Consider the following 18,959-nt stretch of genomic DNA (forward strand, 5'->3'; position numbering starts at 1 on the left):
TTTGCATTTGTAGAAATAATGTGGTTGCTTTTACAAACGATAATGGTTGCCTCTTCTTTCAAATATTTTCCTCTAAAGCAGGGGTGTGAAATTATTTATTGTTTTGATTCATAGATGTAGTCGATCATTTATATTTTGTTTCATCGAAATGAGAGTGTTATAAGAAGAAATTATTTAATAATCAGATTTTTAAATTAAGGGTAATTTGAAGTGTAATATTCGTGTCTTTGATATTCTCTAAATAATTTGATCCTTGATTATATATATATTTATTATACGAATTTAGAAATATTATTAATTATGTTAAATAGATCATGTAGATTATTTGGATAATTACGATTGATTTACGTGACCAAACTATTCAAAATGAAATAAATAATTATAAACAAATGATAAGATAAAAATAAAAGTGCACTCCCATATGTAGAGCAGATTATTCGTGAACTATTTGCCGACAAAGGAGAATACTGGATTTAACCTAAGGAACGAAGCATAGTAATCGATTGCGATGCGGCAAACAACTGCGAAGGGCTACTGTTCGATCATCGAAAACATTGTTGTTGCTGTTACTGTTATTATTGTTGTTGTTGTTGTTGTTGCTATTTGTCTTGGGCAACAACGTAGTCCGCAGACGAGTCCTCAAGACGAAAGATCAAAGCAATCGACGAAGACAACGACGACGAAGAAGAAGAAGAAGAAGAAGAAGAAGAAGCAGCAGTAGCAGAAGCAGAAGCTGCAACGATGGAAAAGAACGTTCGAACGCCGACAAAAGCGAATTTGATGAGCGCAGGTGCACTTGTCGCGCGGAGGAGTACCTGCGCTGTCCTTTTCTGGAATCACGAGAGTGAGAGATGAAGGGTAGAGGGACATCCATCCCTCCTTCTTATCCTCTTCAATCCTTCTCCTCTTCCTTTTCATCTTCTCTTTCATTTCTTCTCACACTGCCATCATTGGAATGGAACCAAAAGCTCCAACCGAAATTCTGCTGAAAGCTAAAAAGAGGACACTTCTCGGTACAGATTATTAGAACGCTAATGATTCTATGTCCTCTCAATGCTTTTCAAGATTTTCTCAGAAAGATATATCTCTTTTTATCAATTTTATCAGTCTTAACTTTAATTTAAAATTAATTAACATATTTCTCAGTATTTGTAATTGACATTTCTAACAATTTTTTAATAGAAAAGAAAAGATAAACTCATTGGAATTATATTAAAATCCTTCAAATAAACAGTATTCCCATTTATTCTGATCGGTTATCAATAATCCATCAGATCGAATCAGTTCCTTAATCAATAATAATAATAATAATAATAATAATAATAATAATAATAATAATAATATTTAAGAATAATTTAAAAAATCATTACAGTTTCATTGAAATCCATCGAACAGTATTCTCATATTTTTCGATCGGTTATCAATAATCCTTCAAACGTAACGACGAAAGGGTTGTTTTTAATAAGACGGTTATCTTTGAAATGAAAAAAAATCGTTAGAGGGTTTTTGGTATGAGTGTTAGTGACGATTGCGTTCCATAGTTTATCGTTAAAATCGCGTAGCAGGTTACTGTATAGAATGATCATTAGCAGCTTGAGAGAAGCCACTTCTTCGTGTGCGGATATTCCCTTTGATATCTTCTCTCCCTTTACACTCCTCTCATCCCTATAGACCTTCAACTTCTGCTAGATTCGAGGAACTTGTCCCGTGCGTTCAGGACTTTCCACTTCGCCGACTATACGACACGGACGATGTACTGTACATTTGTCTCCTGGGAATCTATTAGAATTTTTTTTGATCCCGGGGTTAAAGGTTCCCTACGTACGTCCAAGCGTTGACTGATTTATTATCAACAAGATTTTATCTTTAGAATAAAACGAACGCTACCTGCCCATTGTTTTATTCTTTCAATTCTTTTTTTCTTTTTTACGAATATTTACATTAGTTGAAACATCGTGTTAAATTAAACGTCAATTTTATTTATTCCTTTGAAAGCGGAATTTATTTCGTTAAAAATTTCTAATTAATTTAAATTAGATAAAAAATCACATTTAGAGAATTCGTTTGAAATAATCAGAACTTATAATGTAATAACGCGTTTTATGACTTAAGTTAATATTCAAAAGTATCATTATATGTTTTATTACAAATTATTTTATTTCAGTTATTATAATTAACAAATAATTTCTGTTTATAATACGTATTCATATCATTCACGAATATATTCGTTTCTGTATCTGTCGAAGAGTTTAATAATGAACATGTAAGAAGAACAATATAAAATATCGTTTTAAAAATCTTCTTGAAAAGAGTTAGAGGAAAACAAAAGGTGGAGGGGAACAATGTGCAGTTAGCGAATAAGAATAAGAATAAGAATAAGAATGAAAGGTTGATATCGATTTGATGGACGCGTCCGAAGGATCCTCGACTTTGCCGAGGTATAATTTGACAGGAGCAGGATCAAGATCCAGCAATGGCGTCGTGACCAGGTGTAGTAGCTGGAGAGATACGTAAACTGGGGTGGGGGTAGATCACCGAGAGAACAGTCGGCGCCTTTTATCCCTACCCCAAGCTATTCCATGCTACCTCTTGCGTTTCTCTTTTTTTCTCGCTTATCCTCCCCCTCTTCATCTTGCTCTTCTTCACGAACAAACGTCCGTCTCTCTTTTCATTTTCTCTTCTTCCTCCTCCTCCGGTTTAATGCGAAGCGCAGTCGACGGACGATCACCGAAGAGAGAAACTGACAGCGTTGCTTCGCGCGATTTCGCATGATTTCCTTCAAGAAGATACGAAAAAGAGAGGAAGAATGTAAAGATAGATCAAAAAAAAAAAAATAAAACAACAACAACAACAAAAATCTACCGACTCGGTTATCTTCGGTTCGATGATTACAGACGTATTAGTACTCGCTACATCGATCAATAAATACTATCGAATTTCATTTTTTTAATCATTTATTTATAACATACGAATGTGTTTGTTCATTAGCTTTAGAAATCAATTGATTTGATATTAAAATAATAAATCATTTTCTTTTTTTTCCACACTAGATTTATCTTCATATGTTAGCATTTTCTACGTTAATATCATATTTTTGTACGTAAAATTTATCTACTTTTTTTTTTTCTTCGCAGGATGAAATTTTTAGAAACGAAGTGGAAAAAAAGCGTAAATATTTATCAATTCTCACAATCATAGCGCCATCGGTCCACTAACGATAATAATACTTTTACAAGCGTATTGTAAACGTTGGCTGTTAGGTTTAACTACCGGTAGGAACGATATGGCAGCGATATAATCTTCGTAGGTGGTCCATATTAACTTCCATTTAAAGTTTACATGTAAACGTATGGTATTATTGCTTTGTAGAGAATTTAAGAGACCAATATCTTTTGCGAACCGGCGACATTGTTACAATATCCTCTTACGTGCTCGTAAAAATCAAGGACAAGCAAGCCGAACAACACAGGGGTTTAACTCTCCAAACTTTTTAATTGAATATATTCGCGAATCTGATTCTTTATAACTGCATACGTGTCTTCTATTTTGGATCAAAAAGAAATTACTATGTTTTATTATTTCTATATTTGTAAGAACAATTTTATAGCTTATAGTAGCTGTTGAACGAAACGAATGATATATTTTAAAACAGATATGAAATATTTTTTTAACGAAAGAAAGATCATTTTTACGAGATCCTAGATCACATAGAAAGATTAGAAATAATTTTGTCTTATCTTAAGAAGTTAAAAAAAAATCTTCGTAAACGACGAATAATACGAAAAAATAATTAAGAATAATCATCGTGGTCTAGGTGAAAAAGTTTCGAAAGATAATAGAGGGTAGATATTTATACAGATGAATTTCTAACTAATGTAAAGGCGAATCGATCGAATTAGAACGATTAGTATGCGAAATGGGTAAATGCGATGATAACGATGCCAAGAAAGAATTGGTGTGGGGTTCCGGCAGCGTGTCTTTGAAAGTGGGGGTAATGATTATACGCGTATGGTTACGAAGAAGTGGAAGTTAAAGAGAGAGAAAGAGGGGGAAAAGAGGGAAAGGAGGGGGGGAGTCGTTTACGCGGGCGCGTGACGGAGGCAGGTGCACGTCGCGGCTGTCGGCGCTTTTGATGTTCGCTACGGAGTGCTCCTCCAGGAGGGGAGGAACTCTCGATCCTTACGTCGCTTTTGAATCGGTCCTGCGTGTGCGCACGCGTGCGAGAAGCGCAGAAGATAAAGAGAGGGAGGGAGAAGGAAAGAGTGTACAAATAAAAAAAAAGATATGAAATGATATTTTATTATTATTAGGGTTTACAATAAATTTTCAATATTAGAAAATAATCAAATAATAGTTGATACTTTGTAGATATGGAAAGCACAATAATCGTAATAATAACGAAGAATAAAATAAAAGAAATAATAACAGATTATAATTGGAAGAATATTATATTAAATATAAAAAAGAGAAGTATAATATATAATAATAACATGTATATAAATGAATAGTATGATTAAAAAAAAAAAAATAAAACAAGGACCAAAGAATACCTTAACAAAATAGACAATAAAAAAAGGAGAGAAATAGAATTGTAGATTCGGGTAAAAGGAAGTATTTAGAGGGTGGCAAAAAGGTATAAAAAGATGTAGGGAAACTTCGTGGGAAGGACAGAGAGGGGTGAAGAGAGAGAACGAAGTGGGGATACTGAAAGGATTGTTTAGAGTGGGGATACTGTGTGGGAGATACAGGGATAGGGTGAGTCAGAGGCAAAAGCGAATAGGTTGGTAGTAAAGTAAAAAGAGTAGGACGAGGAGAGGGTGGAGAGGCAGGGGGAAGAGGAGGAGAATCACGGTGGACCACTATTATGTAAACATCAGTGTGGCTTTCATCTCGCCGCTCATCCCGTGTGCTGACCCATGAACGAATTCAATATATGCAGAAAGGAACTTCAAAAGCAAGTGATTCGCGAAATTAACGCGATTTTTACCGATTCCTTCCAACAATTCCAATAAATTTTTTATTCCTTTCCTTTTAGTTTAATCCTTTGACTTCGTTTTGTTTATTGTTCACGATGAAAATCTTCAATTAATTATCTCAGGGTTATCACAGGTAATAACAATAAAGATTAAGTTTTGATTAATACCATTTAGCATCCATTTACTTTATTATTATTATTATTATTATTATTATTATTATTATTATTATTATTATTATTATTATTATTATTATTATTATTATTATTATTATTATTTCTATTGTTAGGATGATAAACTGTTATTGATGAGAAATTAATAACGTAGGGTGAAATTTTGAAAAGAGGGGGCATTTAGTAGAAGCAATCTCGTTCAGTGATATGCAAGATATTAAAGCTCGGCATGTTATTCGTGAAAATCGATAGGAATATGTTCGGTCGTTAAAACGACTATGGCTTTGATTCTGGACCGTAAATAGAAGTTACAAGTTTCACTCCAATGAAATGAATCGTTAGAAAAGATTCTAGGTTGACCCTTTGGTATATCGACATTTCCAAACGACAATTACAATACGTGTAAAATTGTTAAAAGGATTTGGTTTGTTGGTAGTTTGTTCGATCCAGAATGCTTATTTATTGAATTAAAATGGTGATATTAAGCATAATATTAATTATTCGAATCCGTAATTGATGATAAACTGAAGGACGAAAACGTGCAGCACCATCTGTACGATTAGAACAAATTTTGGAAAGGATAAGGAAACCGGTAGCGGCGACGGCGGGAGAAGGGTTGGTGGGCTAGTAAAGATGGTCGTCGTAGTGGTTCGCTCCATTAACCTCATAGAAATTTATGAGAAGAACGTTCGGGTAGTGAGGTGGCTCGTTCTCCTAGGAAAACGAGCCGCACCTATAATAGGGTTATGCTCACAATGCGATTAGATGGAGTTTGAGATAAGCGCAATGGAAGAGGACACACGTGCTTTAGACACGTGTCCTTTCCTTTCCTTGCCTTGGATAACCTCGGTCACGGATATCCTCTTCGTTTACCTTCCGATCGAAACGATAACACTTTTCAACAAATTTACGCGTTGAGTATGCAAATATATATATATGTGGGTTTCTACGGACACATATAAACAATTATCAGATCATATCGTCGAATATTTAATAATTGGTTTAATTATCATTTTATTATCCCAGATATAGATATCAAATGAATCTTCATTTCATAGTGTTATCAGCGGGTGTCTCGGTTAATAGGAAACTGTTACAACTATGATATCCATTTAATTTTGATTAATTTAAACTTTGTGATTTAATTTTGTAAAGAAATCGGTGTTTATTTTTGATTGGATTATGAGAAAACATAACTTTAGTTTTCAATGACAGATACAGGTAGGATCCTGCGGGTAAGTTTTCGGGGGTTGATCGAAAAGTAAGGTAGAGTTAGAGCGGCATCAGACGGTCTGCTCAAAGCAAGGCTATTTCGACGTAATAGAAAAGCATATAATCTCGAGGCGCAGAAAGAGAAAGAGAGTCTGTGTGTGTGAGAGAAAGAGAGAGAGAAAGAGAGCTCACAATGCCGGTCACATGTCACCATCTCTTTGAACCATGCCGCCAGTTTCTTTCTTCCAAGTTCACCGCCACACATCCTTCGAGTTGTTCCTTTCTGACGACAAGGATCTCTCTCTCTTTCTCTATCTATTTATCTATCTCTCTCTCTCTCTCACTCTTTCGTTTTCTCTTTCTCTTTGCTCGATTTCGATTCCATTCGTCTTGTGCTCGCCTACGCGTTTCAATAGCTGAATGTTTCTCCGTCCTTTAAGGAGATGCACCTTGCCGTAGAAGCCGCACGATTATTTCTGATTGAGAATCGATCGATCTTTCGTCTCGAACGTCTTCCTTTGTCGCTACCCCCTTTTGGACGTCTCTTCCCTTACAATTTTAATGGATCACCCTTGCGTTCAGAAGATAACCCGTCTCGTTCTTATGCTATCTCATTCTCTTCTTAAAAATTTGTTTGAATTTTTTTAACACTCATCCTAATTAAAACCAAAAAGACAACGTCAGATCTCCGTTCCTTGAACAAGATCATTAAGATTAACCTACCAACCATAGAACAACAAATCATATTCTAATGTTTTTGAAAAATAACGAAGAGAATGATTTTAGGTAAAACGATAAAACGAAGTACTTTGAGGGATTTACTTTTATTCTGTAAAATTGGAATATTCAAACACAAATCATCTATAATTAAAATCAAAACGAAAACTGGACCCATTTCTGGATAAAATCACAAAGATTGATTTAACAATATTAAAGAAAAATTCGATTCTACCGTATCTCTATGGGTAAACTTAATGAAATAAGGAAATAATGAAGAGAGAATGGATTACGAGGAACGATTGAAAAGTACTTCAAGCGATATCTTTATAAGGAATCAAAAGTTACTCAGCGTTAGTTGGCTACGAAAGAGTTGGAATATTCAAAAGCATCGGAAGAGTAGTCTCTGATGTGTCCCGACATGGAGTTAGTATTTACACGAATAGCAGGGATAGATAGAAGGAACGGGGTAGCCAAGTATCTCTTTCTGTGAGCACTTACATCAGCTACTACGTGCCGTGGAAACTGTGAATACGTTTTCTCTTGGACACGTCCGATCAGGGCAGCTAGTAGTTTCTTTTTTACCGACAAAAACACTGCGTAATCGTATACGACGACCGATCGTGTAATGCACGCGCCGAGTCAACGAGAGAGAGAAAGATAGAAAGAGAGAGAAGAGAGAGAGAAAGCCGCTTCCTTGCTTATCAGAAATCCCTGCAAGCTTGCCACGGCTAATTAGCTCTGTCTATCCATCCATCCATCCATCCATCCATCCATGCTTCCATCCATGCGTCGATCCATCCATCCGTCTATCCATTTACCCATCCATGTATCTATCTATCTCTTTCTATCTCGCTTACACTAAGTCGCCTACTACTCGGCTTTGATCGATCTACTGCGAACCGTGTGAAATTTTCCTTCCTTTTTTCTCTTTTTTTTTTTTATAATTTCTTTTATTTTTATTTTCATTTATATTTTTTTTGTAGTGAAAGCATCTCAGGCAACGGTAAAAAATTGTATGAAACGACATTAAAAGAAAAGGTAAGAGAGAGAGGGAGATAGAATTCACAGTCGATCGACAGTTATATGGAAAATTCTATTGTTAATGTTGGGTATGTGTGTTTGCCGATCGATAGTTATTGCGAGATGCGTTTATTTATGAACAAATGAATGGAGATGTGACATACATTGAGAGCGTTCGATATATTCTAAATTATTTTGATAATTAATCGAAGAAAATGTATATTATAGCTTCAAATACGAATTATTAGTTCGATGTACCGTTCTATTCGAAATTCAACGTTTGAATGTCTCATTGTCCTCTATGAAAGTTATTCAAACTTCTTTTATTGATTCTTGTTTACCTATATGACTTTTGGAAGAATAAATTCTATTTATTATGAATATTATTCTCGTTATACATATGTAGCCTTCTGAAAGTCATAAAAACAACATTTAATAAAAGAACTTTCACATAGGACAATGACATCAGTATACTGTTGGATTTTGAAGAGGACGGTGCGTCGAACCTAGACTCCGTGCTTTTAGACTACAGTACACATTTCCTTCGATTAATCATCAATCATTTAAGGTATGTCGCACATTCTATTAATATTTTAAATTGTTTAAACTAAAATATACATGTATTTTAACGTTTCTGCTCAGTGGTGACTTCGAGTTGAAAATCGTCATTTAATAAAATATCAAATCGAAATTATTTAATTTTCCAAGTATATTCACACGTTCCCTGCCAGACCATTTTTTGAGGACTTTCCGTTCGGGCCGCATGGGGCGTATGCATCCCATGCTTTACAATTGTATTGTTTTGTTTCTGGCGTATGCCTAACAATAATTAAAATAGTGTAAAAATCATAATTATCAAGGAAAGGGAGTATAGTTTAAGATACATAACACAAGAAACCAATAAATTTATTTTTCTAGAAATTAGTTTAACAAATACCTGGCACGTCAGAATCATCACTTGAAAAACTGTTGCTGTGTGATGCCATGTCCGCTTTTAAGGAGTAATTATTGTAAAATTTGGAAAAGGTCTGAAGAAGAAAATGAGAGAAAAATTGCAAACAAATTTAAATGCAAAATATCCTAATCTATAAAACTAAAATAATATATACGTACCGTATTTCCTTCGTTTATTGTACTTTAAAAACACACTGAACTGTAAATAAATCCCAGCTACAGTGAAGAATACAGTGAATACATATGTAGCCTTCTGAAAGTCATAAAAACAACATTTAATAAAAGAACTTTCACATAGGACAATGACATCAGTATACTGTTGGATTTTGAAGAGGACGGTGCGTCGAACCTAGACTGCGTGATTTTAGACTACATACACATTTCCTTCGATTAATCATCAATCATTTAAGGTATGTCGCACATTCTATTAATATTTTAAATATATTGTTTAAACTAAAATATACATTTATTTTAATGTTCCTGCTCATTGGTGACTTTGAGTTGAAAATTGTCATTTAATAAAATATCAAATCGAAATTTTGTAATATTCCAAGTATATTAATAGATATATAGTTTGTATTATTTTTACATTAATAGGTATTAAACTGATTGATATTAAGAAATATTTAAATAATAATGAAAACAAAGGATGATCAACCAATTGTTAGACATAAAAAAATCGAATATTTCTTTTGTTTTATCAACGATTTTAAGATACGACGATTGTTTTATACGATTTTAAGATAAAGGGTTTCCTGTATATTATTTTCGTATTATTTTTATTTAATTCACTAGTTACAAATAAGACTTTCCGATTAAACTCATTTAATAAGGATATATTAATCTATAATATTTATTTCTAAATTGTCCTCATTTTAAACACACTATGCTAATAGTTTTCCAGGAGAAATCTTATAATCATAACAGTGTACGATTTTAAAAAACACTCATTGTTCATGTGAATGAATTATTTTTTACATGGTTACACAAGCCTTACTTCTATCACGCACGTTCTTTTTTCTTACTTTTCTTTCGATTCCTTTTAACTTTTATTTCTTATTATTCTTCCTTTTTTACCTATAAAAATTTTACAGGATCGACAAATTTCCTGAAACTGACGATACGAAATTTGTGCTTTGCTTCATGTCTACACACTCATACACGTGAGGATGATTGTATGGGGGAGATTGTAGTATAATTAAATACCTCGACAATATGAAAGCGTCAAGTGAGCACTAAACAAAAAACTTTCTCTCTCTCTCTCTCTCTCCTTTCTTTTATATTTTTTCAGAAATATTAAGAATCTCATGTTCGCTCGTTTGATGCCATTTTTTTAACGGTGCTCTTCGATCAACACAACATAGAGATTGCTTTCGTGGTGGAGAAAACGTTTAGAAGATCTCTTTACTCTCTCTCTCTCTCTCTTTCTCTCTCTCTCTCTCTCTTTTACTGCGGTAACATAAAAATAGACGGAAAAAACAAGAAAATCGATTTATCTTGGTGCGTATTACGATATCGATTTATCGATTTTTATTTTTCCTACCCTCGATGCTTTTACTGGAATGCTTTGCATGTTTAGTTTTTTATGTTTTAAAATATCTTTTATCAAATATTATGTAATCGAGTTTTAAACGTGTTCTTTTGATGATTTATTTTCACAATTAATTTAATGTTAGAATAAAAACACCATAATATAATATACAGTAGTGAAATATTTAAAATTCATTAATCATTTAAATTATATGCAAATCGTATAAATTAGTATTTGAAATCTTTACAAAATCGCGACTTTTATCTACTCTAATTTTGTACCGCGCAATAATGTACTCTCTCTCTCTCTCTCTTTCTCTCTCGTTACGAATTCAGAAGCGTCGACGAAAGGTCGAGTCCGATGTCTATCGTAGATAGGAAGAAGGAGGAACTGGCGCCGATCTCGCTTCAGGATCTTTCAAGGCGCGTCTGATTAATAACGAACGGACTCTCGATTACTCATTAAGAAAGTAAGAAAGAAACAAAGAAAGAAAGAGATAAGAAGTAACTCAACGAAGAGGAAGGCGCCATGCCGAGAGCTAAATTCTTTCTCTTTCTCTCTCTCTCTCTTTCCCTTTCTTTCTCTCACTCTCACTTTCTCTTTCTTTCAATTTTTTGCTGGTTTTTTCTCTTTTTCCCACTCTTTTGTTCCCCAATCTCTCTCCCTCTCTCTTAATTTGTGGTTGTTTTCTCTCTTTCTCTCTCTCTGTTTTTGTCTCTCCGTCTTTTATTTTTTATTTTTTTTTCACTCTCTCCCTCTCTTACCTCTCTCATTCTTGATTTTGTTCCCTCCGCTATTTTGTCTTTATATCTTCTATTCTTTCTTTCTTTTCTTTTCTCTTTAACTCTTGATTTATGTCTCTCTCTCTCTCTCTCTAATTTTTAATTTTTCTCTCTCTCTTTCTAATTCTTAATTTATTTCTATAAAATTGTCTTTATTCGAAATTTTGTTTTCGTTATATTCAGCGATTCTTTCATTTGGTTCCGACAAATTCGTTGGAGAAAATTTGCATTGGCGCTCGCGCTAAATCGTACGCCAAGGCACCGGTGAAGTCCGAAAGAAGAGGTCGTTAGGAGGCGCTTATAAACGAGAGAGATTTAGGGACCGAGATAAAGCGATGGTCCAAAGGTCGCCGCGTAACTGACCGCCGTCGCCGATCAGAGGCGAAAAGAGTTTGGAAAGAAGAAAAGAAAGTACATCTGGAATTTTCGACGATGCTTATGTGGTCGACGTGGAACGTGAAGAACCCTTTCTCTCTCTCTCTCTCTCTCTTTCCTTTCCCTTTCCTTTTTCCTTTTTTTTTATTTTATTTTATTTTCGTATCCTTCCCTCTTCTTCTTTTATTTGCTTCGTGAAATCGTTCGGATGCTTAACTAAAAATATCGGAATATCTAGAAAAGATACGGCATGCTGAGCATCCCGTTCATCGAATTTACGATAGCCGTACACCATTCGTCCGAAATTATCGAGGGATTTTTATCGATCTTTGTGTTAGAATTCAAAACTCTCACAGGGGTTTTTTCGTTCATTCTTTAAATTACAATCTATAATCGATCCGACACGATATTTTCAGAGCAATTATACTTGTATACTTATCTTATCGTGTTTTTTCTTTTTTTTTTTGCTTTTTTGCTATTAACTGAATAATTATTAATAATTATGTTATGTTTCATTCAATTTTATTTTTGTTAAATTATTATTATTATTATTAATACTTTTTGTAGAACGTGTGAAAGAAACGTACGAGCTAAAGGATGATATTTATAGAACAGATTACGAATGAAATATACGCGTAGTATGAAGTTATAATAAATTCGAAGTTATGAAAATAAATAGAACGTGAGATAAGTCCGTGGCAATGACGTGTGGCAAGGTTTGCATGTTCGTGCGAATGAAGTCAAGGTAAGAGAATGCTAAGGGACAATTGGACCTTTACGTTTCGAAGTTCGATCGAAACTTCATGGAACATATTTTTTTTCTTCAGATATTGTAATAAAGTATATACATCTGTCGACATCAATAATGCAAATTTTTGAGTTTCTTTATTCGTAAACGAATTTCCACAGCATTCGGATTACATTCAAATATATTATTTTTAAAAATGTGTATTTTTTAATTTTTAATAATTTATTTATTATTATAAAATAGAATGAATTAAAATAATAAATAAAAATAAGTAAGATTAGATATTTGTTAGAAATAAGTATTTGATTTTTGTATCGAAAATTGGATTTTCGTTCTATTTCTCGATAAAAATGCATACTTTTTTTTAAGCTTTTCGAGATGTAACGTATGTATGTAAGTAACGTATGTGCATCACGAGCATGATTCGATCCGGATTCGATTCGGATTCGATCCGACGTATACTCGTAACAAGGATAAGTCTCTTTGTATGCGCATCACGCATGCAAAGGCCAAATGCGTACGTCGTAGATCGATTTTACAGATGCAGTTCCGATTTCGAGAGGTATCCGATAACAACGCATAGTAGTATCTTTGAAAAATACGTTCGAGAATATTTCTAATAACAGCTTTAACAAAGTATTTATATTAACGTTAAAAAAACAACAACAAATTATAACAATAGAAAAATTCACGAATTATTTCGAATAATGATCATTTTGTTAGTCTAAAATATATATATATATATATATATATATTCGTTATTTTCATTGCAAGTAGTAAAAAAATGTGTATCGATCATGGTGTTTGGGTGAAACATAAAAAATAAGAAAATAAAAGTACCGGAGTAAACTTTAGCGCGAACTTATTAAATAAGGATAATAAAAAAAAGAGAAGTAGAGTAGTAGGGAGGGTTATAACGATTATGGTGGTTCTTTGGTCGGATTAGGGACACGTAATGCCGGTAAAAACGAGCCGACGTGTCGGTGGTCACGTGGCAGTGATTATCTCTCGATCCTTTGCGCGCCCTTCGACCAGTTTTTGCACCAGCGAGACGAGTATGTAAGTACTTTGTTCTTTTTTTCTCTCTCTTTTCTTTTCTCTCTATTTTTTTTCTTTCTATTTTTCTCTCCTTCTCCCTTTTCTTTATTTTTTTATTTCTTTCTTGCAAGTGTACGAAGAAATTCGATTAAATAGAATTTAATTAGATTCAGCGATTTTCGATTTCTTAGATCATTGCACATGCAAATTCAATCTCTTTTTCATATTTAACCATTTTTCTACCTTACGTGTTTCTCTATGGTTTTCTTTTCTTTTTTCTTTATTCTCTTAAATCATCCATCTTATATTTCCCCATCTCGTTATTTTAAATATCGGCAAGTTATTATAGCAAGTTCCTTAAGCGTATATAATAATAAGGATGTAACGCTTTTGATCGAGAAATAATCGGAGGATATAGCTGAAATTACGAAAAAGTATACTTCACTTCCTATCCGATAATGATCTTAATTAACGAACGGTGCTTCTTGAGCTTCTTCAAAACAAAAGCCCGTTCTTTTCTAGTTGCTCGTGCAGAACTTATCGAGTTTTTATTCCTCCAAGCGTGTCTGATTATATATATATATATACCTCCCTTTTAATTTCAATATTTTTAATATAAAAATTATTTTTCATATCTCACACACACAATAAAATTGTTCTTTTTAGATTAATTTGTTTATCCATATGAATACATACATATATATATATATATATATATATATATAGAGAGAGAGATAGAGAGAGAGAAAGAATTTTTCAAATCAATTTATAAAAAAATAGAATATATTTTAATTAATTTTTAATGTAGATAAATTTTCTAAAAATTATTATTATTGTTTTTTTTCTGCAATCAAATTTAAAAACATTTGCGAATAATTGTATAAGCAAAAAAAAACTAGAAAATTAATCGATAATCCTTTTTCAATTTCAAATGTTATAACCCAAAAAGGTAGATAATATTCGAGATTATAATATATCGAAACATATATCAGGTGTAAGTTCATTCGAAGGATATTTTCGGGTAAGTTTTGCTTGTGTAGGTAGATGCTGCGAGAAAGAGATTCGTGGAGAATACCGCTGAACAAACATAAAGGGGTAGGAGAAGTGAGGTAGGAGAGGAAATATAAGCGTGCATCAATGCGCTCCTCGGGGAAGTGGTTTTCTGTGTGCATGTATGTATGTATGCATGTGTATATAAGCGTTGTGTAAGCGAGTAGCAAGGAGTATTAGTTGGTGCGGCGTAAGTTAGCCGCACGACTCACAAACCGCCCTGTCTCTTGCCAACCTCTTTGTAGTTACCGCCATGGACATGAAGCCGAATACGGTAGAGAACTTTCTATCTCTCTCTCTCCCTCTCCCTCTTTCCCTCTCTCTTATTCTATCTTTTTCTTACCCTTTTCTTAATAAACACAACTGATAATATATATATGCATGTTTATTAAGCTAATCATACAATTTTTCTTTCATATCTTCTTACCATAAATAAAAAAAATACTTTGGTTTTTATTCAAATGAATAACATTCGTTCAGAGTGATATAGCAAATCGTTCTAAATAAATAGATATTAAATGAAATAATAAAATTAATTATCAATATGGTTCGTTCGAAAAGGAAATTAAAAAAAAAAAAGATAATAAAAAGAAACAAACAGAAATAAAGAGAACAACCAGTTTCTTAATGAATGTTTCTTATGGGATTGAAAAAAAAAGTATAAAGGGAAGTTCGATTTATGGTTCGAATCATAGAGAGAAAAGGATCCTAAAAAGAAAGATTCCAAATGATCTCGATATTCTTGTTTCATTTTGATTATCGTTGTTGTTGTTGTTGTTGTTGTAGGAAATAATTATTTGTCGAGGAGTGTGGTGAATTTGGTGGTTGGTCTCCTAACCGAGCTCGCGTTTAGCTTACAGAGTTTGGAAGATTGGCTTGTGGATCGTGGTTTCGGCAAAAGGGCCATTACTTCTCTTACTTTTTAACGATCAGCCTGAATGTGTCGGTGATTTTGTGGAGTCAAGAGTAAGAAAAAGAGATAGAGATAGAGAGAGAGAGAGAGAGAGAGAGAGAGAGAGAATCTTTCTTGGAGGTTCGCCGCCATGGTGAAGCACCCTGCTGCGTTAGTCTGGAGTCGGCTTAACAAGCGCCGATATCATCGTACGCTTCGTTCCTTGGATCTCTCCCTTTGCATACTGACATACCGCTGTGTCCTGTCTCCTGGACCTCCTCCCACGCTCGAATTCTTACGATAAACATAAACCATGAATGACCGACCGCTCTCGTGTGACAACAAAGATCCCTTCTCTTCCTTCATCCTCCTTTTTTACTTATTCTTTCTTTTTCTCTTTCATACACTAAGCTGTTTGCCAAAATATTTATATTTCTTCTGTTAGGATTTATGACACTGTATTTAAGAGGATTACTCATTTTCTTTATTTTTCTTTTTCCTCTTTTTTCAACAAATTTATCCTTCTTTTATGATAAAATCGCATAAAATTGTGACTCCAAATTTGAACGAAATGATTAATTTTACTCGTAGTAATATTTAATGTTTTTTTGTTTTAAAAAGGAAAAGTAATATCAAAAACGTGTTTGATCAAATTAAAATCTTGATATCTTGATTCTGGATAAAATGATAGGATATTTTTTTTTGTGTGAAAATATTTATTAGGGTAAAAAACTAGGGTGACAGATTTAGATTAATATCCTGTTTCTAAAATTGATACGATCGTTTATTATTTTCTCTTACAATTTTTTCCTTTTTCGTTGATTGAAATCAGACTGAATTATTACGGTGGAAGTTATTTAAAGAAAAAGAATTAGATCAATATAATCTTAGATCTTGTTATCGAAGATAGATCATTTCCTCACTTGTTGAAGAATTCTTTGAGAAAACATTCAGTCAAGCGAAGATTGCTTCCGGTGTGAGCAACGTGCTTTTTGCAGTAGGGGGAGACACACCATGTACACCTCCAACGATGTTTTTGCTTCCAAGTATCCCTGTCCGTGGGAGTTCTCGATGAAGTCGTTGATCCTTCCGACAAGGTAAGACATTTTGTGGAACGAGCAGGGCGGCCGTAACCCTCCAACGATCTTCTTCTATCCCTTCGAGAGGGTGATCTCACGCGGCTTCAAAGAAACACTTAATGGATGGTCTAATAGAAGAAAAGAAGTATTTTTTCAATAATACATAAGGAGACGGAACTTGATCACAATGTGGTCCAAGCAATTGTGGAAAAATATATTCGACGTTTCGTATCAGCTTGTATGTCGCATAAATAACTGGACAAAAATAAAAGAAAAGAAAATTACCCTCCATAATCAAATATCATTCTAATCGAATCCATACAAATTTACGACGATCCGAATGTATATCCTCTTACGCGTTAATTAATTTTTTTTATATCTTTCCAAATTGTAGATAACAAAAAAAAAGAAGACATTTCTCAAGTAAGAAAAAACGCAACAGTATTTCTAAATATAGAGAAATATTTCTAAAAGGAATGGCGATTGTGAGTTGAATTTAAACGAATAAAAAAAAAGGGACACGTACCTCGCAAAAAGACATACAAAGAGAGGGGAAAAAAATAATATATAAGAAATAAAAAAAAAAAACAAAATCAAAACAAAACGAAACAGAAAGGGCGGACAACAAGTCCATCGGGAATTCCAGGTTCCCGCGTGGAGGAGTCTCTCGCGGTGGTGTAAGATGGCCGTTGGGTGCAGCATTGTCGCGGTCTCTTTTGCGGCTTGGCCCAACGTCGGTGTCGTCGGTCCTTGAAAGAGAAGTCTCTCTCTCTTTCTTTCTCTCTTTCTCTCTCTTTCTTTCGAGGAAAAGGAGTAAGGAGTCTCTCTCTCCTGCTGATAAACGCGCCAGGAATTCCTACGGGCACGGCAGTGCACCGCCACTGTTGCCGCCAGCGGTTTTCGGATAGGACCGAACGAGAAACACGTCTTCTATCTTTCTTTCTCTTTCTTTCTCGCAAACACGTATATACACACATACATACATACAGAGATATATAGATATAGATATATATATGCATACAATCTATCTTGGCACAGTACAGAAGCCGATATGATCATTGTAAGATGATCATTTCTGATCTCTGCCTGTGTCATTTAGTAAATTTTTATTTTTTCCATCTCTATCTCTCTTTTCTAGTTTCCCCTTTGAGTAATGGTCTTCGCGATCACTTCAAAATCGGTTGTTCATTTCTTTCTCTCTCTCTTTCTCACTTTCTATCTGTCTTGGAAGAAGACTCCTCGAGGCTCGCGAGAAGATCCATCCATCGAATCGAGTAGTAAGACGTTAAGGTAATTGCTTAATGAACGAGTGTACGGCGATCGTGCTATTAAAAAATGTCTGATCGATTGCTTGATCGAGATCGGTTATCGATCGTGTAGTAGGTATCGTTAAACTCGATTGAGTCGCTGCTTCTTTCCTGATTAATCTCTTTAAGTATGATTATTATTGTTATTAGTATTGTTATTATTATTGTTACTACTATTGTTATTATTTATTATTTTTCTTACTATCCTATACTCGATTCTTAACGATCGATATATATTCGAGATTTGGGATCACGTTGCTTCTGTTTTGGAAATCTGATTTCTTTCCTCCTCCTCCTCCTCTTCTTCGTCTTTCTCCTCGTCCTCTCTCTCTCTCTCTCTCTCTTTCTTTTTATCTCTATCTAATTTTGTTTTTTGCTCTTTTTAAGAAGGATCGGCAGATCTCGAGGCGACATCAGGGCGGTTCCTGATTTCGTGCACCTGTTGTTTTTGTCGGCGTGCGATAAGATCGGCACAACGACTGCATTCTCTCTCTTTCTCTCTTTTTCTTTTTTTTTTGCTTTCTTTCTCTCTCTCTTTTTCTCGTTGATGTTGTTCCTCGTGCCCGAAGCCTGTGCCACGAGCAAAGCTACTATTAAGGTATCATTACGTTCGCCCGGCTGCCACGCGGTTATTCGAAACGCGAGTAAGCCAACTCTTATCCTTTTTCTTAGATCGCCGAAATATTTGTTCGAGTCATCGAACGTACATAGTAAACTCCAATTTCATTTTCTAGATTATTGTTATCGTTCACATCTAAGAAAATTCATATCTCATTTATTGTCCTCTCATTCACATCGTTCATCATTATTTTATATATTCATCGATTTATTGTAATGTTTATTTATACTTTATATCACTGTGTTTGATGTAATATTTGATTATTGATAAAATGATTAATAACCGTTTAATGTTTCTTTATTCTTTTATATTTTACAGTCACGTAGGAATATTTCTTTTTTTTTTGTCAATTAAAATTTTTGATCCATATATTGTTATGATTAAATGATTAAATTTAAAGTGACAGTTTTCTAGCACATGAGACATTATGGGTCTATATATAAAGTAGGAAAGGACGAAAATCGTATTGTATATTTAAATACGCGC

Source organism: Polistes fuscatus, unplaced genomic scaffold (genome assembly GCF_010416935.1).
Source record: "Polistes fuscatus isolate 324 unplaced genomic scaffold, CU_Pfus_HIC Scaffold7, whole genome shotgun sequence".
Lineage (NCBI taxonomy): Eukaryota > Metazoa > Arthropoda > Insecta > Hymenoptera > Vespidae > Polistes > Polistes fuscatus.